General features: G+C 40.9%; 1 long non-coding RNA gene across 5 annotated transcripts in view; it reads left to right on the forward strand.

Moving 5' to 3' along the window:
- The window catches only part of LOC117796991, a 39,917-nt gene extending 20,002 nt beyond the window's left edge, over positions 1-19,915 (forward strand). Inside the window, exons 3-6 of one of the 5 annotated variants that reach the window (XR_004621802.1) lie at positions 2,833-2,993; positions 3,709-3,900; positions 8,475-9,557; positions 12,953-19,915. This is a non-coding gene — a long non-coding RNA (uncharacterized LOC117796991). Of the gene's footprint in view, positions 1-2,832; positions 2,994-3,708; positions 3,901-7,869; positions 8,268-8,474; positions 9,558-12,738 lie in introns of all 5 variants that reach the window. The other 4 variants (XR_004621801.1, XR_004621799.1, XR_004621803.1 and 1 more) reach the window with 4 other exon arrangements.
- Positions 19,916-23,471: the final 3,556 nt, after the last annotated feature.

Genomic DNA, 23,471 nt, shown 5'->3' on the forward strand with positions numbered 1-23,471 from the left:
ACCTGGGTGGCTCAGCTGGTTAAGCATCTGCCTTCAGCTCAGGTCATGATCCCGGAGTCCTGGGATGGAGCCCTCCATCGGGCTCCCTGCTGAGCGAGGAGTCTGCTTCTCCCTCTGCCCCTCACTCCACTCATGCTCTCTCTCTCTCAAATAAAGAAAGTCTTTCAAGAAATTACAACTCATTTAAATATGACATTTCTTGATGCTCAGACCATTCTTAAGAGGTACACGAGGGCACACAGAATTTTTCCAACAAGTCCTTATATTTATTGAAATGTGCTGCAGGCCAGTCTCTATTCTGTTTATTTAATGCTCACAACTACCACAAGACTTAGGTAATGTTATTATTCCCATTTTACAGATGAAGAGACTAGGCTACGGAGAGATTCAGGATCTCACCCAAGTTTACAGTTTTGCTGAGAGAGCTGAGCTTTCAGTCAAAGCAGCCTCTGTCCAGAGTTCCCTTTTGAACCTCCATTTATACTGCCTGTGGGTTTTTTTAACTTGTGGAAAACACACACACACACACACACACACACACACACACACACGAGATCGACCATCATAAATGTTTACGTGAACAGTGCATTATGGTTAACTATAAGCTCGTCTCTAGAGCTTTTTCATCGTCCATGACTGAAACTTTACACACTGAACAGCAACTCCTATCTCTCCCTGTCGCTCCCCTCAACCACCATTCTACTTTTGGAAATTCCAAACGTTTGACTACGTTAGATGTCACAGAAGTGGAATCACGCAGAATTTGTCCTTCTGGGACTGGCTTTTTCACTTAGAGTAATGTTTGTTTTTAAAGATTTATTTATTTATTTTAGAGAGCAAGAGAGAGTGCATGGGGGGTGTGGGGAGGGGCAGAGGGAGAGAGAAACTCAAGGAGATTTCCTGCTAAGCACAGAGCCCAACGTGGGGCTCGATCTCATGACCCTGAGATCACCACCTTAGCCGAAATCAAGAGTCGGTCACTCAACTGTCTGCACTACCCAGGCGCCCCCACTTAGCATAATATTTTTAAGGTTCATTTCTGCTGTCACATACAGCAGAATTTCCCTCCTTTTTAAGGCTGAATAATGCTCCATTGTATGTATAACTGCCTTCAAAGACCAGCCCTTTTCCCAAATCAAGTTATTTCTTTTTTTTCATAATAATATTTTTATTATGTTATTCACCATACAGTACATCCCTGGTTTTTGATGTAAAGTTCGATGTTTCATTAGTTGCGTATAACACCCAGTGCACCATGCAACACGTGCCCTCCTTACTGCCCATCACCAGCCTATCCCATTCCCCCACCCCCCTCCCCTGTGAAGCCCTCAGTTTGTTTTTCAGAGTCCATGCTCTCTCATGCTTCATTCCCCCTTCTGATTACCCCCCTTTCTTTATCCCTTTCTTCTCCTACCGATCTTCTTAGTTCTTATGTTCCATAGATGAGAGAAACCATAATTGTCTTTCTCTGCTTGACTTATTTCACTTAGCATTATCTCCTCCAGTGCCGTCCATGTTGCAGCAAATGTTGAGAATTCGTTCTTTCTGATAGCTGAGTAATATTCCATTGTATATATGGACCACAGCTTCTTAATCCAGTCATCTGTTGAAGGGCGTCTCGGCTCCTTCCATGATTTAGCTATTGTAGACAGAGCTGCTATGAACATTGGGGTGCATATGGCCCTTGTCTTCACTACGTCTGTCTCTTTGGGGTAAATACCCAGTAGTGCAATGGCTGTATCATAGGGTAGCTCAATTTTTAACTTTTTACGGGACCTCCATACTCCAAATCAAGTTATTTCTTACTTGGATTATGGACCAATTCATATTTACTCCCTGGGAATAAAGGTAGTTAAACAGAATGTGAGAATAGGAAAAGTTTTCAAAGTGATGTCCCTGTCTACTTTATTCTTGTTATATGCAAGCATATACATGTAACTATAACAACTGAGGGATTCTTGGAACAGGTTAAGAACAAAATATCCAAGGTTTGTTGGTGGGGTGCAGCTTGGATCCTCAATTTCCTCCTCTTTTTAACTCATTACCGCAGAGTCCTGAGTTCCGTTGAAGCCCCACAGATTCCCTGGGGGAGACACCAGAGAAACTGCATTTTCACAGGCTCCCCTGGCAATTCTTCTCCATGCTAGAATTTGAGAACACTGCTTCTACCCTTTCTAATCTCAGCTCCAATTCATCAGGGAGCTGTTTTCTCCTTCATGGAAAAATCACCATCTTAATGATCGCTACCAGGGCTGCCTTATTAACAAAAGGGGGCACAGAGACTCAACTCTCAATGGTTGGCAATTATTGCATGGTAATTCCTGCCATTTTTTTCTTCCCCCAGGGGGCAGTTAAGCAGCAAATGGCTCACTATCACCTTAACCAACTGAAAAGAAAATAACAAAACTAACAGTCAACTAAATTTGTTTTTGGTTGGTACAAGAATTGGCTCCCTGTATGGTGTATCATGAAGGGTGAAGAAAGGTTCATCTCTGCAAATAAATCCCTCTGCCCCACCAATCTGCCGGGGGAGGGGGGCAGTTCTGTGGTTTGGAGTCTCCTAAATTCCAAATACAGTACCTAGACGGTGTAATAAGTTATACATTAAACTGCTATGATTCAACCACAGCTTAAAAAGGATTGCAAAATCAGCTATGAGGTAATTTAGCAAATAACCAAAGAAAGCCTTGAGAAAGTGAGATTTAGAATAGTATATTTAGATGAGCAGAAAAAGATGAGGCAAACTGGAGAACAGAGACTATTACAAAAGGCTGAGTGCGCAGCGCGAACCAGCACGTCATCTTTTCCACTATTTGCCTTTATGCCCATTAGGCTTCTTCTAAAGCAGGAGGTCAGCACACTTTTTCTGTGAAGAGCCACACAGGAAATGTTCAGGCTCTTTACCCACCACTCAGCTCGGTCACTGTCGTACGAAAGCAGCCATAGACAAGCCATAGACAAATGAGGGTAACCGGATTGCAATAAGCCTTCAGGTGTGGCCCCTGAAATTTGAGTTTTATATAACTTTCACACGTTCCAAATTTTTCATCATTCTTTGGGTTTTTTCCAACCATTAAAAAAATATAAAAACTGTTGTTTGTTCAGGGACCAGCCAAAAACAATGGGATGGACAGGTCATAGTTTGCAGACCCTTGCGCTAAAGCAAAACCCATTTGCTATTTTAAATCCATATCCCATGCTCTTCCACTTCTCTGCATTTGTTTCTGCTGTTTCTTCTATGTGGAATGTTTATTTTCCCATCCTTCTACCTGCATATGGTGCTCACCGCCTGGTTCAATTACTGTCTCCCTTCCAAAATGGCCTCTCCTCCCCCAGTGTCTCCATCTGTAGCTCTCTCATAGCCTCGATCATTTCTGATGTGCATTACTTTGTGGCTTATGCTCTTTTATTTTTATATCTTCTGTGGCATAAGTGTTTCTTGGTTCAAGGCAGGCCCTTCAGCATTTAGGAAACAGCATAAGATCAGAATAAGAATAAAGCTGAAAGAGACATGGAACGAAATGCCTAGCACCTGTAGCAGGTTGAATGGTGGCCCCTTAGAAGATATGTCCACCTTCTAATACCCCGGCCCTGTGAATGAGAACTTACTTGGAAAAAGGGTCTTTGCAGATGTAATTAAGTTAAAGATCTTGAGATGAGATCATCCTGGATTACCCAAGTGGGCCTTAAGTCCAATGTCTTTATAAGAGACAGAGAGGAAGACACATGGAGGAGCAGAGTGGGCCATTGAGGACGACACAGAGACTGGAGTGACGCAGCCACAAAGATGGCACATAGCCACCAGAAGCTGGAAGAGGCAAACCAGGAGTCTACCTAAGAGCCCTCAGAGGAAGTGCAGCCCTGCCAACACCTTGATCTGGGATTTCTGACTCCAGAACTGTGAGAAAATACCTTCCCATTGTTTTGGAACACTCGTGTGTGCTAACTGCTATGTCAAAGCTAACAAACCCTCCCCGAAAGTTAAATATTAATATAGTAATAGCTGATATTTATTTAGCATTTACCTTGTGTAGCTTTACATAGATTGTTATATTAAATTTTGACAACAAGCTAATGAATTTGGAACCATATCCCCTCTACAGATGGGGAAACTGAGTGTCCCACACAAAGATCCACTCAGCTAGTAAGTGATGGAAGCAGAATCGAAGCCAGGTGATCTGACTGAACCTCTCCTTTTAATCAGTGTTCCCTGTTCCAGTCTTCTTCATTATTCATCTGGCATTTCACATGGCCGTAAAAAAGACGGGGCAATGTTGGGCAATGACTTCCATCTCTGGGGGCTGAAATTCCTTGGATTGGATTTCTGCTATTGCAGCAGCCCTTCTTTCTTTTCTTCCTTTTTTGCCTGCATTAAGTAATTTTTTATTATCTCCCTTGTGGTAAGAAACACCAGACATTTCCACGAAAATAAAAAGTATATATTCTAACTTTTACATACATTTTTTCTTGCTAGATGATTAAAAATTAAAGGCATATTTATCCACCAAATTTCAAGAAAAAATTTATCCACCAAATTCCAAGAGAAAAAATTGCAATATATCCAGCAACCTATTCTTGATGAGCAAGGATACAATAGTTTGCTGCTCAGGTCAAGACCATAGAATCAATCTCTCTCTCTCCTTTCTCTGATTATCAGAAAAAAAAAAGAAAAGTTTTCTGTTTGCTTTTTAAGCCTTCACGAAGGTCCATTTCCCTGAGCAGCCCTAATTATTTTTTTTTGAAGATTTTGTTTATTTGAGAGACAGAGAGAGTGCAAGCGTGAGCACGGAGAGGGAGAAGCAGACTCCCCACTGAGCAGAAAGCTCAACCCGGGGCTCGATCCCAGGACCCTGAGATCATGACTTGAGCTGAAGTCAGAAGCTTAACCAGCTGAGCCACCCAGGTGCTCCTGAGCAGCCATAATCTGAATACATAGAACAGCCTTAGCTTCTAGCTTCCATTAAGGAAAATAAATAAGAAGAAATGCAACTCCAGGTAGTAGTGGGAAGGTGTCAGCAATGAAAACATGGCCTGTTAATGGGGGAGTCATGAGGAACAAAGTGTCCACTTGCCAGTGGGACCCTTTCATAAGAAAAGGCTCCAAGGACCAAACACTGGCCATACAAAGCCACCCACAGTTAGGGCCCACAGGGAAGCCAGACAGCACAGTATTAGGAGCATGAATATACTTGGGTCTAGGTTTGAATATGCTGGTTTTGCCACATCCTAGCTGTGTGACCTGGGCCAGTTAACCTTGATGATAGAACCTACTTCATAGGTAATATTTATGTAAAATGCTGGGATATGTGAGCGCTCAGTATAATCAAAGTGTTAGCTTTTAAATTGTTTATATTCAAGGCTTGGAGGACTGAAGGCTATCTTAACTTGCCGCTGTTCTTTCCACCTCCCACCCCTCTCTCAATGATTTCTTTGTTACTAGGAATAACTTTGCCACTTCATTAACTTTTGAGTAGCTATCTGAAGGCCAAAAATAAGTTGGAAAGAAATAAAAATGAGAATTCCCAAAGCTCACACAAACCCTCCTTTAAAACGTAATTACAAAATAAAAGATGCTTTCAGAGAAGAGAGATCTCACATGACCAAAATGGAGATCTTTATGCAGTGTTCTAACCTGACCAATTCAGATTATTCCATAACCCCATCACAGGAAAACTTAATTAGGGCCATTTTCATCACTTCACTCCTTTCCTCCCCCATGCCTGCTGCCTTGTAGAAGCATTCATTATCTCAAGATAATTTCACTGATTATTGAGACATTATTATCCTGCTGCTTCTCCTGTGACCTCTTCATTCCTGAAATTACTCCTTTACTTCAAAGATGACATGCTGGTAAGAATACTATTTCCCCCCATGCCTGCCTTCACCAGGTCCCATAGCCTCAACATTTGAAATTTGAAGACCAGAACGGATAATGTCATTAGTAGGCAGTGGCACATAGTTAGCAGTCGTCGTAACGCTCATTTTGCTAAGAATACTCCGCATTTCCTGACCACTGTCTTCACGTCACTTATTTTCAAAGCATCTTCTGTCTCCTTGATAGAGATTATGCATGTATGAATGACTATACACGTGTATTTCTTGTGGCGATTGTTATGGAATATAATACTATACCCTCTATATGTGGTCTTATTTGTTGATGAAGTGAGACCCAGGGTCAGGTCCTTAACTGCTAGGCTGGCTCAGTGAATTCATTGCAGAACTGTGAATCCAGAGGCTAGGTTTGTATTCCTCAGAAGTCCCAAGGTTGTGCATTTTTGAGATAATGGTAGAGCCATATGCCTTCACCCTTCCAACCAATGTTTGATACCACGGTAACTGTGTTTCCTGAATTCTGCCGCATCCTAAAGAACTTCACCTGGATCTGCCTTGTCCTGTTCCGCTTCCTGAAACCTCCCTTCCTGCCTTCTTCATTCTTAGCCAGCTGGAACCTGACTCCAACCTCAGCCGCTCTGTTGTATCTTCAAGGTCACTGATTTAGTTAATTTCCTTTTGGGCAAATGGGAACATATCATGTGCCACTTCTGAGTTAGTCTGCACTGTCTCCTTTGTCACCAGCACCTACATTTTGTTAAATCTGAGTACAGATGGTTCCCACTTTGGTGGGCTCCAAAATTTGTGAAGTAGTTATTTGGAGGGTTTTCGTTTTCTTTTTTTGTTTTGTTTTAATTTGAGGGGCAGAAATTGTGGGAAATGGTGGTCAGGTCCTTGTGATAGCACTCAAAAGATAATTTTACATAACAAAATGTATCCGTGATATTAATTCCCAAACACCACTTAGAAGATTCTCTGTGAGAATTCATTTACAGAAACTTGAGAGATGTGTGGACGAGTAGATGGAGTTTGTTTTTCACATTAAGATGTTGTCCTTCATTACGTTTCTGCCTAGAGGTAAACACAATCTTCTGAGCTTCAAGGACACGCTCCTTTCTTAACGGGGAACTACATAATGAAAACTTAGGTGGGAGGTTGGAGTGTTCCCAACCTTGGGTTACTACCCGGAAAAAGAAAGCACTCCGGAAACCTTCAGGGATGTGGTGATGCTCATTGTGTTGTAGAAAAATCCCATGCTATAGGTCTTAGAGCTCCTCTGTTTCCTGGCTAATCCTTTGTTGTTGTTCTTTGCTACCTCAATAGCCTTTCCTCTTTAACAGTGATTGCAATATCCCTCAGGCCCAGGAAAAGAGTCTCTTCCTTTGGAGCAGAAGAAGCAATTGTCTTGTCAGAGCCATGGTGTGTGATGTGAGAGAACCAGGTTTCAACACTGGGGTCCTGTCCTTCCAGCTTCTCCACACCCTCATTCCTTACAAAAGGATTATTCTTGCTCCTCAAGGTCTTTAGGGTCAGACATTCAGTGTAGGAGAGCAATTCAAGGGAGAGAGAGATTGTGAACATATGAGGCATGGCTTCCCCCGTTCAAAATTCTAGTGGAATCCAGATTTTCCGACCCTGCTATGTATATGTATGTTCTCCGCCATTACCATTATGCAGAGCCACATGAAGGAGAATGGGCATCACTATTATTCAAACCCACTTGAGGAATTATTCTCCTTCATGAGAGCTTGTGCCCTTTTATGACTTTTCCCCAAATCCAAGTGTGAGTGCTTATCCCTGAGTGTGTTGTGACTTAGCTGGGACACCTGCCCAAGCAAGGTGTTTTTTTCCTTCTGAGCTAGACATCTCCCTCCCACCACACCTGGAACCATCTTCACTCTCATTTTTCTTAAATGATCTTAGAACACCCAGGGTTTTTTCCTTATTGATAATTTGTCTTTTGACTTCTTTGCCATCTATTGATTAAGGTTGGAAGCTGTTGGTCTCAATGATATTCTCCCTGCTTTGCTCCAACAGTACAAACACTCTTCACTCACAGAATCATAACCCCCTCTGGCCGAACTTGTTCACAGGATAAAACAAATGCTTCGTCTGGATATCAACCTGTGCTTTCTTAGCCAGTGTAAGAGCTAAAAGACATGTTTTTAGTCACACGTATAGTCCCTGTTTGTCAACTTTAAAAAATTAATTTCAGTCATGTATTTCCTTTAGTCTTCTGTCCTCTGTAAAAATATCAACAAATAATACTGGAAGACTTCTTTTCTGGAGTTTGTTTATTGGAATATCCTTAATAGCCCTGTTTTCTTATTTATGACTGGGCCTCAAACGCAGTCAAATCAACATGGATTAAACACACAAGGCACTCCCAGAAGCGTAAATAAAATGGAATGGAGAGCATCTTAGCATTTTGCAAGGTGGGTTCGCTTAAAAGGAAAGGCATGTTCTCTATCTTGAAAATCAGAAAGGAGATACTTTTTCTAGTTAAAAGCAAGGAAATACGAAACCACTGATTTTCCAAGAGAAAGCTTTTTCCAGCCCCTCTGAGGGTTTAACTTTATGGCAAAATGAAAGATTATCCTCTGCCATCTGTCACTGAAACCCAGTCTCCACTCTATATTCAGGCCTCAGAGTGGAGTGGAAGCAAAGGCAATCGAGAGACTTCAATGCACCAGGAGCTGTTTCACGACGAGCTTATTTCTCATTTGTCTTCATTAGAAGGATTTCAAGATTGGAACGTTGAATGGACCACTCACTGACAACTGATGGGAAGATTAGTAATCAAAGGTTGGAGCTATTTGGAAAGGGAATGTGCCCTGCTATGGGGATTGATGGGAAAATGAAGAGGGAGCTCCAAGCCCTCAAATAGACATGATTTAAGCTAAAAGCCCAAGAAGCTGCTGTGGGGGAAGGAGAGCAATGGATTCCGTCTCCTCACGGAGGCTGCATCACGTGCCCATCCGGGGAAGTGCAGACAGCCCTCTTCAGAAACGTGGAGTAGCCAAGTGGTGCTCTTGAGAAAGCCAATTGCGGGAAGCTCCTCACATTTTAGCTCAGCTCTGTCTGAGGAGAGAGAACATTTGTCAGTGAAACAAACTGTGTGAGGAAGTCATGGCTTTTGTGAAGAGACCGAGTGTTCAAAACATGTTTCCTCTGGTTCTGTGATCATCGTTTGCCAGAAGTTTGTTTCATGGGCGTATTTTTCTAGCCTCAATGAATTCAGGCCTTTCCATCGAATTTCAGTTGAGAAGTGAGGATCTTGGAGATTTTTGGCTTTTCAATTCATAGACTACGCGCGAGGCCGATGAAGCTATTAATTCCACTCACATGCATTTATCACTCCCTCGTCTCCTCAGCCTCCTCCCTCAGACTCTACTGATTCATTCCAGAAACAAAAGCATAGACATTGTCAGATTCTACACTTGAATTTGAACTGGCCCACAGTTCAGATTGAAGGAAAATGAAAGACTCTTGTTGGTGGATAGTGCTGGAGAAGTCTAAACAGAGATGTCTGTGGCCAGGAAGAATGCCTCTTAGGGACACTTTGGAAGACCAGCACATATGCAGACAAAATGAGGAGAGCTTCCCTGAGAGAGCTAGTGGTTGAGCCTCTAACTTGGAGTTCTCATTCTGTCCTCCTATTTAAGATGAAATGAGGCTCTGAGTAAAGAATCCTCCTCTTCTGGAATCTCAAAATATTAAAGCAGGTAAGAACCTAAATGCTGTCTAAAGCAGACCTTCCATTTTACTGGTGAGGAACATGGAAGATCTCAGAGGAACAGTGACTTGTCTGCAGTCAGAGAGCTGCTTGAGGACAGACACGGAAGCAGCCTGAGATTCTCCCGACACCCAGGTCGCTTGTCTGGTGACAAAGATTCTCTCCTTGACCAGACTTTACTTAGGCTCCTCTGACCTCTCTTCTCAAATAGGCCTTGACTTTTGGACTTCCATGTTTGTCTCTGCATGCCCAATTTTAGCAAGAAATCTCGCTAAGTTGGTGTAGACAGAATCCCCCCCCCCCACGCTTGATGTCTGATCGCCCTGGATACCCGGTAGGTTCCCCTGCAGGTGCCGTCTGCTCATCCTGGCCTGCCTGCCTTTGGCAAGACTCCTGTCAGGTTGGTTTTGCCAGAATCCTTCCTGACTCCTCTTAGGGAGGTTTGCTCTTAGTAATTTTTTTTTTTTTTAAAGTAGGCCCCACGCCCAGTATGGAACCCAACATAGGAACTGAACTCATGACCCTGAGATCAAGACCTGAGTTGAGATCAAGAGTTAGACATTTGAGCAACTGAGCCACCCAGGTGCCCATCCTCTTAGTAATTTTCTACCCCCTGACCCCTTCCCTGCCTCTTGGCTTTAAATTCCCACTTTCCCTAACATTTTAAATTGAGTCCATTGCGCTGGTCCTTACACTTATGATGGTTCTGAATCAAGTCTGCCTTTCCATTCTTTATCAGGTGTCATGAATACTTTCTTCCTTAACACTGGTATGGGGAGGCATTTATTTTCTAATCATCACAAAGGGGGGCAAAATAAGGATTCTCCATTTTTTTTAAAAAGATTTTATTTATTTATTTGACAGAGACAGCCAGTGAGAGAGGGAACACAAGCAGGGGGAGTGGGAGAGGAAGAAGCAGGCTCCTAGTGGAGAAGCCTGATGTGGGGCTCGATCCCAGAACGCCGGGATCACGCCCTGAGCAGAAGGCAGACGCTTAACGACTGCACCACCCAGGCGCCCCAAGGATTCTCCATTCTTTATTCATAATTACAAGCAATGGGGAAAGAGGCTGAAATCCTTAACTAAAAATGAAGTAAGATTTTAGATTTCTTTTTTTTTTTTTTAAGATTTTATTTATTTATTCGACAGAGATAGAGACAGCCAGCGAGAGAAGGAACACAAGCAGGGGGAGTGGGAGAGGAAGAAGCGCTCATAGCCGAGGAGCCTGATGTGGGGCTCGATCCCATAACGCTGGGATCACGCCCTGAGCCAAAGGCAGACACTTAACCACTGTGCCACCCAGGAGCCCCAAGATTTTAGATTTCTAAAAAAAATATATCATGATTACTGACCAAAAGTTTTCCTTCTTTTTAAGAAAATCCTTTTTTATTTTTAGAGGATGACCCAACATGGTGCATAAACCTTTAGATGCTGCCACCACTCCAATGGTCCACCCCCAGTTCCCCTCGATATTTCCCAATTCTGGCAATGTTATTTTTCAGTGCCAGGGACATGCACATTAATTTTGTAAAATTTACACATTTGTTGAAATAATTAAAGCCAAAATTATTAAAACCTCATCAATTTGCTTAAATAGAAAAATGGCAAATCTAAATTACAGGATATTTTGAAAAAATGTGACTTAATAGCAGTTTACTAGGGTAAAAAAAATAATTTACTAGGGTAAAAAAAATGTTGGGGGCCCTGGGTAAGAATGAGCTGTAATCTGTTGGTGAGAATGCAAACTGATGCAGCTACTCTGGAAAACAGTGTGAAAGTTACTAAAAAAGCTAAAAATAGAACTACCCTACAACCCAGCAATTGCACCCTAGGTATTTATCCAAAGGATGTAAACAGTGATTCAAAGGGGCACATGCACCCCAATGCTTATAGCAGCAATGTCCACAATAGCCAAACTATGGAAAGAGCCCAGATGTCCTTAGACAGATGAATGGATAAAGATGATGTGATATATATTTACACACACACACACACACACACACACAGGAATATAACACAGCCATCAAAAAGAATGAAATCTTGCCATTTACAACAATGTGGATGGGACTAGAGGGTATTATGCTAAGTGAAATAAGTCAACCAGAGAAAGGCGAATACCATATGATTTCACTTATATGTGGAATTTAAGAAACAAAACAGATGAACACAGGGGAAGGGAAGGAAAAATAAAATAAGAGGAAAACAGGGAGACAAACCATAACAGAATTGAAATAAAAAATTAAAAAAAGAAAGAATGAGCTGTAATCAGCATAGGAGTTTCTTTGTATTTTTCCAAAGGGATTTGCAGAATTCGTTTGCAGATGGAGCAGTCTTTAAAGCCTTTGCCACACACTTAGCAAACAAACCATTCACCTCCACCAACTCTGGACTGACACTTGGGGGGATTTACCAACCTCTAAGGAAGCATCTTCACTTCAAGAATATGAACATGAGGTTTTATTTTTATCCTCAATTTACTGAAGAATTTGAAAGGTAAAATGTACATAAAGCAGTCACTTGCTAAATGCATCAACCCCTCGGGGGCTCCATCAACAGTTGTGTTGATCTGGATGCATAAAGCTTTCCTTTCGTTGTCACTTCCAGAATTCTTGTCAAAATTGTCATCATACTGAAGGTCTGACTCATTTTTAGCTTATCCGAGCAGGCTGTTCAGATCTGTCAGTTATAATTGTTCTTCCTACTTCTCTAGTCATTTTGGTTAAAATTCCCTGGTCTGCACAGCCCACCAAACCTCCTCCCCAAGTTGTCCCAACTGTCCTGACTGGATTTGGTATTTGCTAAGATGTCCAGTTGTAAACTCTTCCTGCTTTGTTCTGGGTCTGGCGGGTCCTGGAACAGCTCCTGCTCTCACTCAGGTTGGGGTAGGGCAACTGAAGCCTTCCCCTTTTCAGAATATTTTATGAATTGTTGAGGTTTCTCATAGATGGTTTTTTCTATATGTTGATAAACTTTTTATGAATAAAATAAGTAATAACCAATTGGATATCGCAGGGTGGTTTGCTGCCTTTGTTAGCTAGTTCCCTAAATCTGGAGTGTGCGATCAGTCTTTTCTTCTAAAGCCAATACGTTCTACCTGCTTAACAGCAGCGAGCTTGACACATGGGAGGTACTCACTGTTTTTGTTGTTGTTGCTTATTTTTCTCTTTTAGTTAAAAAATAAGATGCAAAATAAATGAGTGTTCGTTACGAGGCTGAAGAAAAATGTGGATACTGCTTTTTGAAGGAGCTCAGTTCCTGATGTAAAGAAAAACATCTCGAGGAACCAGACACTGGGAATCATGGCACAGGGGCAAAGATCAATACATTCCAGCCAAGCTTTGTATCCCAGGGGCTTTAAATACACATAACTCTGTTTCCTTACAGTTGGATGACGTCATAAACTTGCATGATCCATAGCTTGTGTGAGCGCGCTGGACCGTGAGGCAGTAACACAGAGCACCTTCATCCCTCACTCGTGTCACCCTGCAGGATGGCCAGGTAGCCCTTCTCCATCTGGTAATTACGCCACGGGAAAACGTGGTCCCAAAGCAGGGAAAGGGGTGGAAGGAGACTTGAGCAGAATGTTTCCAAGGGCCAAACTTAGAAGTGGTTTACATCAGTTCCGCCCACAGTTCATGGGTCAGACTCTGACACCTGGCTGACTGAGAAGAACCTTGGGAATAGTTGTCTTCCTGTGTCCCAGGCCAGAGGATCTGGGCGGGTTGCTGGAGTGGTGGGTGAGTCCTCAGCATTATTTCTGCCACATAGCCAGAGATCATTTTTTTCCCCTCTGAATTTTTCAAAACACACATCAACATTGAAAACAAAAATGCCAATATTTCTCACAATCATAAGAAAATAAATGTTTTTAGAATCATCATGGTACTTCTCAGAGAGTGCTATTTGCTTCTTTACTGAATATGTTATACCAAGGAAATAGCACACATCGACATAATTTTTATCTGTGGAAAGACTGTTAAGGAAGTCTTGGTAACTACTCATGTAAAAACATATCTGGATCATAATCAACATAAATGGTTTTTCTACATCATATTATAACAGTTAAAGCAAGACTTCTCGGGCACATAATCCAGTCTTTATTATATCCTTTATGTAGTGAGTTGAATTATGTCTTCCAAAAAGATGCATTCAAGTCCTAATCCCTCGTGCCTGTGAATGTGACCTTATTTAGAAACAGGGTCTTTGCAGATGTAATCCATTAAAATGAGGTCATACTGGATTAGGATGGGCTCTAAATCCAATGACTCATCTTTAGAAGAGAAAGGAGAGGGCGATGTGGATACAGAGACATATAGACACATAGAAGGGGAAGAGCCATGTGAAGTTTGAGGCAGAGACTGTAGGGATGCAGCTACAAGCGAAGGAATGTCAAGGGTTTTTGGCAACTATCAGAAGCTAGAAGGGAAGCATGGAATGGATTCTCCTTTGGAGACTCCAGAAGGAATCAATCCTGCTGACACCTTGATTTCAGATTCCTCAAGAATGGTGGGAGAATACACTTCTATTGTTTTAAGGCACTGAGATTGTGGTGATTTGTTACAGTAGTCCTAGGAAACTGGTATACTTGACTTACAAAGAATCTGGACTTTAAGAGACGATACCACCTTTAGGCTCCTACTGTGTGCAAGGCACCGCTAGACATGAGTGATATAAAGGTGGGCACAAGATGCTTGTAAATGAGTGGAGGTGAAAGACATATAAACAGATATGTTTGAATTCAACTGGGGGGCATTCTTGTGCTTTTGACTCCCCAACTCAAAAAGAGAACAAATCTAACATCAAAAATTATGTTTTGTATTATCACTTCTTATTCTTTCTCTAATAGTCAGTTCATTTCAACAAATACTTAGGCTCCACAGTGATCTTTCAAGACATTAAGATATTACTGGTATTATACAACATTATGTTACAGGAAACATCCCATTTGTTTTCCCCAAAGTCTCAAGGAAAAGATCATTGATGTATTAGTATTTGTTAAGATCTATTTGTTTTAGAATGTTGCTAGAGGCTCAAAAGCATATACAACAGCCACCAATTCTTGAAAATCACTACGTATCAGGAAAACAATGGCAAGTGAAAACCAGTTCTTCACAACACAGATTGGATTTTGATGCGAAATAAAAGGGTTATTTTGTGCTGAAGCTGGGATGTCCAACTTGGAATGCCACTAACTGGAAACCATTTCATGAGGAACAGCAACTGTCAGCAACTGGGTATATGCTGGAAAATACAGTGAGATAAAGAATACTGATAATTGTCTGACTGTTTTTGGAATTGTCCTTTTGGTTACATCTGCTAAATGTGAGACCAGATCATTGTCAGCTCATTCCAGAAGAACCACAATGATACAATAATGGGGTCCTGACTCCATGACTGTGTAACTCGTGGCTTTTTAAGGTTTCATTATTGACCCAACTTTGTTAAGCAAATGACTAACTGCTGATTTCAAATCCTAGGATTTGTCCATTCTCATAATGGACGAACTCAGTGAATCTCATTCACTCAATTTTTGTAGTACTGGTGGAAAATGCCACGTTAAATTTGTCATGTTCAAATATTTATGCACTGTGATGCATTTCCCTACGAGAGAAAAGATGAAGAGGAATTTTTTAACAAGTTGGCGCTGCTTTGGCACATAAAGTCAAATCTAGTTCAGTCCCATTCACGGGAGTGTGTAGAGTCATCTATGGATAATTTACAAGAACAGGTTACACTGAAATTGAATCATCGGTTGCTATGGAGGTGCTGTGGCCAAATTACAGGATGGCCCAGCACATAGCAAATGCTCAGGTCAAAAGGCACCAAGAAGAGAAAACTGTAACTCAGCTAATAGGCTACTATCTGAAGGCAGCCATGTCAGGTGCACATAGTACATCCCACCTCACTCAGAAGGTCCCCCAAATCATTACATTTCTTGTCTAAGGAGAACTCTGTTGCCTTGGTTTGTGGTGGTTCAGCCTACTCTGCATTTGCTGTTATGTGAACCACTTCCCAAAGTCTGTTGCTCTCTGTAGGAGGGGCCTCATGGATCCTTCTAAACACCTACCACCAGAGGTCTGCATCTCCCCTGGAACCCCTAACTGCACCCATCTGGAGCTATAGCTGATGACCTTCTTGCAACCAAGTAATCGGGCTTAGATAATAAATATTAATCCAAGGGTCTTCACAGTTAGAGTTCATCTCCATGGTTATAGCCCTTTCCCTTCCACAGGAGGGAGATGAACCATCCTGTTTATGCAGTAGTTAGTGAGAGCTCATCATCGATGTCTCCTCCACTTCCATCTAGCTCAGGTCTTCCTTAACTTGGCCAGTGTGGGGGGGAGGCAGGTGGGGGTACACAGTGAGGTGAAATGGCAAAGAGAGTGTGCAAGTATTTTTAAACATCAGCACAAATTCTGTGTTAAATGCTGTAATCAGTTCTTCGGATGTTATTTCATTTAATTGGGACAAGAATCCTGTAAAGTCATCTTGTTAGGCCCACTTGAGGAAACAGAAGAGTTAAATAACTCACCTCAAAACCACGTTGCTAGTAAGAACTGAAGCAAAGACTTGAACCCAGGTCTATCCATTTTCAAGTTCCTCCATTTTTTCTACTATGTTTTGAGACACAGTTACTTAAGATGCCTAACCTTTTCATTTCTGGTCACTTCTGTCTCACTTGGGCCCTGGTGCTCTTTCTTTGTTCCTGGGAAGACCCCAAGGCCCACTTCGCTGAATGACTCTGTCCCATCTGTCTTGGGATCAAAAAGCCGTTCCAATAATTTTTCTGCATTCCACAGCATAGTTCACGTAGCCCTGGGTTGTATTTGCAAAGATGAAACCAAGACTCGGTGATAACTGCATATTCATATCTATCTTTTCATTATATACTTACTTTTAAATAAATGGGTGTCTACTGTACTGAAAACGCTTTTGAACAAGATTCTGACATTGTGCAAGAGAACCCTGCCACTGGGTACGCTGGGAGCTGTCTGATTTCCCAGTCCTGGATTCTTTCTCACCTTGTCTAGACAATGAAGATGAATAAAGATCCTTTATTCCCACCACCTTTCCTTAACCCTCCTCCAGAGCTGGGGAAGTGTGACTACAGCTTTAAATAGCTTTTCTTCAAGGCCGGTGAATAAAAGGGTATCAATGCTCAAGTAAGTAAAATGGATAGAGCCCCCAGGCAGACAAGTTGCAGAAAAGTGAGCAAGTGCCATGAATGAATTTGAAAGTGAGATCGATAATAGGCTCTGAAGCTTAAAGGAACAGTATTTATTGAGTCTTATTGTCGAGTTCCACTGAATTCCAAAGAACAATGTGAGTAAGTGGTTACTTTTTGGAAGGATTTTCTGGGTGAAACGTCTGAGCTATATATTGAGAAACCATTAGATTACAACCAAAATGGGTTTGCTCTTATGTTAGCATTCTGCCAATACTCTCAGCTATGGATAGAAAACAATAAATACAAGAGTTCTAACAAGAGACCATGTATACCAGCACTTTGAAATGGGGATAATGCATAGATTTGGAAAGCTACATTTATAATAATTCAAATAAGCGAGGCCCTGGATTGCCCAAGTTCAACCATATACTGTATGGAGCTGTTTTATGGGAGAGGAGATGTATATTTTGAACAGTGTTTTCCATCTGGTTAACGAAATCTGTCAAAAACTACAGATTCTCTCAGTCTGATTCAGTGGAAATGAAATAAGACTCAAGTATGTGTGTATTTTTTTTTTTTAACTTCCCAGTTGATTTTGGTGATCCACAGGTTTGGGAATGATTCTGCTAAAAGATTTAGGCTACTTTGCCATTCTTAGGCATGAATTAGGCAAATCTCATCCATTTTCAGTGTCTGGATCAATCCACTGGTAAGGACTGTAAGCATCGGAAGAGACCCAAAGATGGATTCCAAGATATCCCTCCAGGAACAGCAGCCTGGGCTGCAGTTCAGGGAGAAAGTTTGCACCACTAATAAAGTGCTGTTGTACTGAATTGACTCCGAGTAAAATTTCAGCTTCCGTACTATTTTAGCCTTGGAAATATTTACACCAGAGAGATGGTTGTGTTTCTCTCCACCACACAGAACAGTACCCTGACAATTCAGCCAGGGCTGTAAGAGGACAATTGGACTTAGGGGGTTAAGACAATCATTATTTAAGACAACACATTTGAAACTTACATTTCTTGGCTTGCAAGTGTGTTTATCATGCAAAGCATGATGTCTCGAGACCCTGGTCTGGCTTTGAGAGGGGTAGGAGAGGGATACCACGGAAAAGCAAACTACAATGGCAAGGCAAGATTATTTTTACAAGGACTGGAGGACTGTATTTGTGACCCACCAATTCATTTCCTCTCTCAGTCAATGGAAACATTTTGATGCCTCTAACAATAGGAGAAAAGGTACTACTTTTCTTCGATTTATTGTCTCAGAGAGGCAGCGGCTGAACCAGGCGGATTTAGTATCCCTGGCTTGTATAACAGCTAGCTCCCTCTTAAAATACTCAAGTCTCTTCCCAGGAAGGCCTTTTAGATCTTCTTTGAGTCACAGATCTGTTTGAAAATTCTACCAAGAAACACAGACACCAAATTTTGCATGCAATTTCAGGGACTTAAGGATCCTAGCTTAAGAGTTGTCAGCCTTGCAGAGGGGATTTCGTTTTCACTCCACCAAATTAATTTTAATTGATTGCAAAATGACTGATGGTTATAGTGCACAGATCAGAATCTAGACACTTAAACATCTGTGGGCATGGTCTCTGGCAGGGGTTATTAGCTGCATTGGTAATGTTAAAACCTTGACTCCATTGCTTTCCCACCTTGAAATGAGAAATTTACTCTTCTCCTTTGTAAGGTGTATTATTCTTGGGAGAAGAGACTTCAAGTACAGATCTATACCTGGTAATGTCCAACACTAATTCTGAGCACACATCCTCCCAAAAATCAAATAAAAGAAATTTACTTCCTCAATTCTAGGATCCACATGGCCACTTAAGCAATTCGGAAGATCATTGTACTAGTTGATGATCTTGAAAACCAGAACCATGTCTACCTTACTTTTCAGGCTCACACTCAGCATGCCCAGGCCACGGGGAAGCTCAGTGTCAAATAGAAGAACCTGATTGCTCCTCTCAGTTCTCGAGGGAGGATAACATAACCTCACAGATGCAAACCATGAGAACCCTCTTGTATCAACTTTAATAGGCCTGTTTAATCTGGTTTCTATTACGTATTATACATCTAGCTCATTTTAAAAAGCAGCCATTGATCCTTAGCTCTACAAATGCCTGCCACTGAACAAGTAACTTCACTATAAAGTCTGAAATGCTATAATTCAGTGCTATGTTCAGTTCATTTTGGCTTTCTGTGTGAGGGCTGGACATCACGGGGAAGATCTGATCACTGGTTAGCTGGGACAACTGACTAGGGCCCTCAAAGATGCCTTTCTTAGTTCAGAAAATTCTTGGTCCCGGTTAACCAAGTAAAAACTGTTACCTTTAATCTTTTTTAAAAGCCTCACTTTCTTTTAATCAAAGACCCAAACAAACACGCCCAGCACTTGAATACTGAAGGGCAATGTCTGAATATAAACACATATTTTGATGCCTATCGGTTAGACTTTTTCTAACAAGAGACATTATTTATGAAATCTCTGAAGTCTCATATTATTTTTGTCACCTGCTATAATCTAGCCCCTGAAAAAACTGGGTTATGCTGCCCCAGATATTCAAACCAATCTAATTTTCATGCCAACCAAATAAATAAGCTGAATACCTGAAAACGAAACTTGTTTAAGCATATGTAATCTTAGCAGACATTAAATATAACAGATGGTAAAGGCTGATAGGTGGGGTGGCAGATTAACTATTTGTATTTAAGTATTATATATTTATAGTAGAGTCGCTTTTACAATGGCAATTATTAGTGCAAGACAACATTAGAGGCAAATATTTTCAGTACATGGGTGATATTGCTAAGCACCTGGGGTATGTCTAGAGGAGGGGTACCTTAAGAAACAGCGCCCGAGTAAGGAAGTACTTTTCTCCTAAGAGGTGGATGTGGAACCAGAATACCAGGGTTAGTTAAGTTTTCATCAAATAATTTTTTTTAATACTATCAGTCCTTGTGTTTCTATAAAAGAGCAGATATAGTGCCACACGATAGAAAATCTAAATCAGATTGATTTGCATGGTATTCTAATTTGCATGTTTGAACACATTTTTAGTGACAGGGAGGGGAAAGGGCAGACACATATTACGTAGCAAGGATCAACTACCATTTTTTAATTTGCCATGGATTATACACAGGATCAATCAAATTTACTCAAACACAAGTATTGACGTTGAGCTCATCTAGGTTAGTTTATATTTTTTTCTAGCTGATTCTTGAGCTCTAAAGGGTAAGTACTTAAATGCTATTTAGTGAACAGATCTTCTACTCAACTAAAATTTAAGAATGTATTAGATTCCATGTTAACTTCTGAGTACACTCATGAATTACCCTAATTCCTGAACGGTTGTGGTTACATTATCAATCATTTGATATATATACAATCTGAGGTTCTGTGGGGATCATTTCAGTCAAAACCATCAGGAAAAAATATCTTCAAGACAGACTAAGCAATCAGAAAGCAACCTATAACTTCTATCATCTTGCTGTTAATTTAAGTGTAATGTGAGGTATGACTTTATAACATCACCTGTGCTAATAAAGAAAGCAGTACTTTGTTGCAGACAAAATGGAATCCTACATTTATGTCACAAAATAGTCTGACTTTCATTTCTAGGGTAAGAACTGAAATGTGCTCTGGGGGGAAAAACACAAACAGTGCTCTTCGGTTTTATATGAATTAAAAACCAGCGCCTGTATATGGAAATAGCTATAGGTATCAAATGGCATTTCTGTATTCTTTTGTTCATGTGTGTTTGTTTTAAAGAAGATTGCACAAACACAAGAAACTGTTTTGTCAAATTTCGAGTTACTTTCTATACCTGCTGCTCACCCCTCGGAAACCCTTCTATTTATGCAGTTTAAGGCTACACGATCTTACTATTACCAACCAGCAACCACACCCATCATTCCCTCCAAAATTATAAGCTAATATTAATGGACAAAAATCACTATAAGAACTTCGCATTCAAACAATTAAGTAAACAGGAGTTAAATTAAGTCTCTGTACACAATGTTTACATGATAGGGAGGAGCTCAAACAGCCTTTCCAAGTTTTGACAGTTACCTAAAATGTACATGTGTCTTTGGAGTGGAGGGTATGGGACAGGATGTGCAAGACCTTGTGATATTGATAAATTAGTTTTTGAACTCTGTGAATGTATTACGGACACCAGAAAATACAATTATAACACTGTATTTTTACAATGCTTAAAATGTTGCCATTACATTACTTAGTAGACTTTTAGCCATTTTTAGGTACTTATTAAGAATTTCAATTCAATTGTCTTTCCAAGTTCTGGAAATCATTACTCTAGGACATTAAAATTAATAATAGCTCAAGAAAATGAGAAGACAATTCACAGACTGGGAGAAAGTATTTGCAAAAAGACACATCTGATAAAGGACTGGAGAAAAGAACTCCTAAAACTTAACGGTAAAACTTGATTAAAAACTTGCCAAAGACCTCAAAGCAAAGAAGATATACAGATGGCAAATAAGCACACGGAAAGATGATCCACATCATACCTCATCAGAGAAATGCAAATTAAAATGAGATACTACTGCACACCTGTTAGAACACTGACCAACACCCAATGTTGGTGAAGATGTGGAATGGGATCATTCATACATTGCTGGTAGGAATGCAAAATGACACAGCTGCTTTGGAAGTTTGATGGTTCCCCACAAAATTAAACATATTCTCACCACACAATCCAGCAATCACACTTGGTGTTTACCTAGAAGAGTTGAAGATTTACGTTCACACAAAACTTGCACACCGGTTTAAAACTTGGAAGCAACCAAGATAAACCGTGGCACTTCCAGGCAGCAGATTATTTATTATCCAGCACTAAAAAGAAATGAGCTATCAAACCATGAAAGGCATGGAGGGAACTTACGTATTACTAAGTGAAAGAAGCCAACCTGAAAGGTTACATACTGTAGGATTCCAAATATAGGACATTCTGAAAAGGCAAAATTACAGAGACAGTAAAAGGATCAGTAGTTGCCAGGGGTTAGGGTGAGGCTGAGGAATAGGCAGATTTTTAGGGCAGTGAAAATACTCCGTATACTATAGTGATGGATACAGACCACCATACATTTGTCCAAGCCCATAAAGCGTACAACACCAAGGGTGAACTATAAACTGTGGAGCGAGTGGTAGTCATTTGCCAATGTTAAGTTCAACAGTTTTAACAAATATACCACTCTGGTGGCAGGTGCTAACAGAGGAGGCTATGCACAGGTTGGGGGCAGGGGAGATGGTATATGGGGAATCTCTGTACTTCCAATTTTGCTGTGAAATCTAAAAGCTGCTCTAAAAAGATAGCCTTTAAAGTTTAATAGGGTATACTTACTATGTGCCAGCCACTGTTATCATCCTTATTCACAGATCCTGATTCCAGGGTCCATTGTCTTCTTAACCATTATGACATACTACTCAATATAAAAGTTCTTTTCTTTACAAATTCACACTGCACCAAGTCCACCTCAGATCAAACCAAAGCTCTAGTTTTACAGATAAGGCCCACTGAATAGATTGGATAAAAGGACTAACCCAAGGTCATAGTCAATTATCATGGTTTGTCCCAGCAAAACATTTTTGGAGTGGGAATGTGCAGAGGGGAGTCCATATAAAGAGAAACATGTATATTCTTCAAATGTTTTAAGATCTCAGTATACATTCCAGTCAAAGTCCACTTAGTCTTGACCGAAGAACATTCAAGTCTGAAGCAAGCCTAGCTAGCACTGAATCTTCCTAGCTGCCTTACACTTTCTCCTCAGTTGATGCTTCTGACAAATTAAAACCTCAAGTCCAAATCTGTTCTAAATATTGCTTTAAAAATTACGGAAACATTACCACCACCTCATGCTGCACAAAGTTACAGACCAATGAAGGGCCCACCATCTTGCTAAGTATTATCCCCCAGATACAACCTTGATTCAACTCTAAGATTTAAAATTCATCAAGCAAATGTTGGCAGAGCTAAGCACTGAGGAGAAATGTTATTTTAAACTTCGAAAAAAAAAAATTATTGGCCTTTCTAATACTGTAATTTTCACCTCAGTTGTGGTTCTTCAGTATCTTCCTATTTCTGGAGATTATCTCATGGATTTCCCCCACTTGAAGCAAAAGTACTAGCACCCAAAGAACTCTGACAGATGATAGTGAACTAGGGTATTTCCATTTCAGCCTCCATCACTGAAATGTCATGGTTCTGCTTTTGGCTTCAGCTACCCCATGGGCCCATATCTACATTAAAACTACACCCAAGACAGAAATAAAACTATGCCTGTTTTTGTACACAAACTGTCATGTCTAAAGTGTCACCTCTAAAACAAAAGAATGGAAAAGGGGGGCGCCTGGGTGGCAGAGCGGTTAAGCGTCTGCCTTCGGCTCAGGGCGTGATCCCGGCGTTATGGGATCGAGCCCCCACATCAGGCTCCTCTGCTATGAGCCTGCTTCTTCCTATCCCCCTCCCCCTGCTTGTGTTCCCTCTCTTGCTGGCTGTCTCTATCTCTGTCAAATAAGTAAATAAAATCTTTAAAAAAAAAAAAATGGAAAAGGGAGATAGGACATGGTTACTAAAATTCCATTCCTTTCTCCTCTTAAGTTCTAAGATGGTTGTGATCCTAAAAAGTGCCTATTCATTCCTTCAAAAATAAACTGCCCACCGTGTACCATACTTGATGTTTCACAAAATTCAATTTACGGTTCTCACTT

This window comes from Ailuropoda melanoleuca, chromosome 17, assembly GCF_002007445.2.
Source record: "Ailuropoda melanoleuca isolate Jingjing chromosome 17, ASM200744v2, whole genome shotgun sequence".
NCBI lineage: Eukaryota > Metazoa > Chordata > Mammalia > Carnivora > Ursidae > Ailuropoda > Ailuropoda melanoleuca.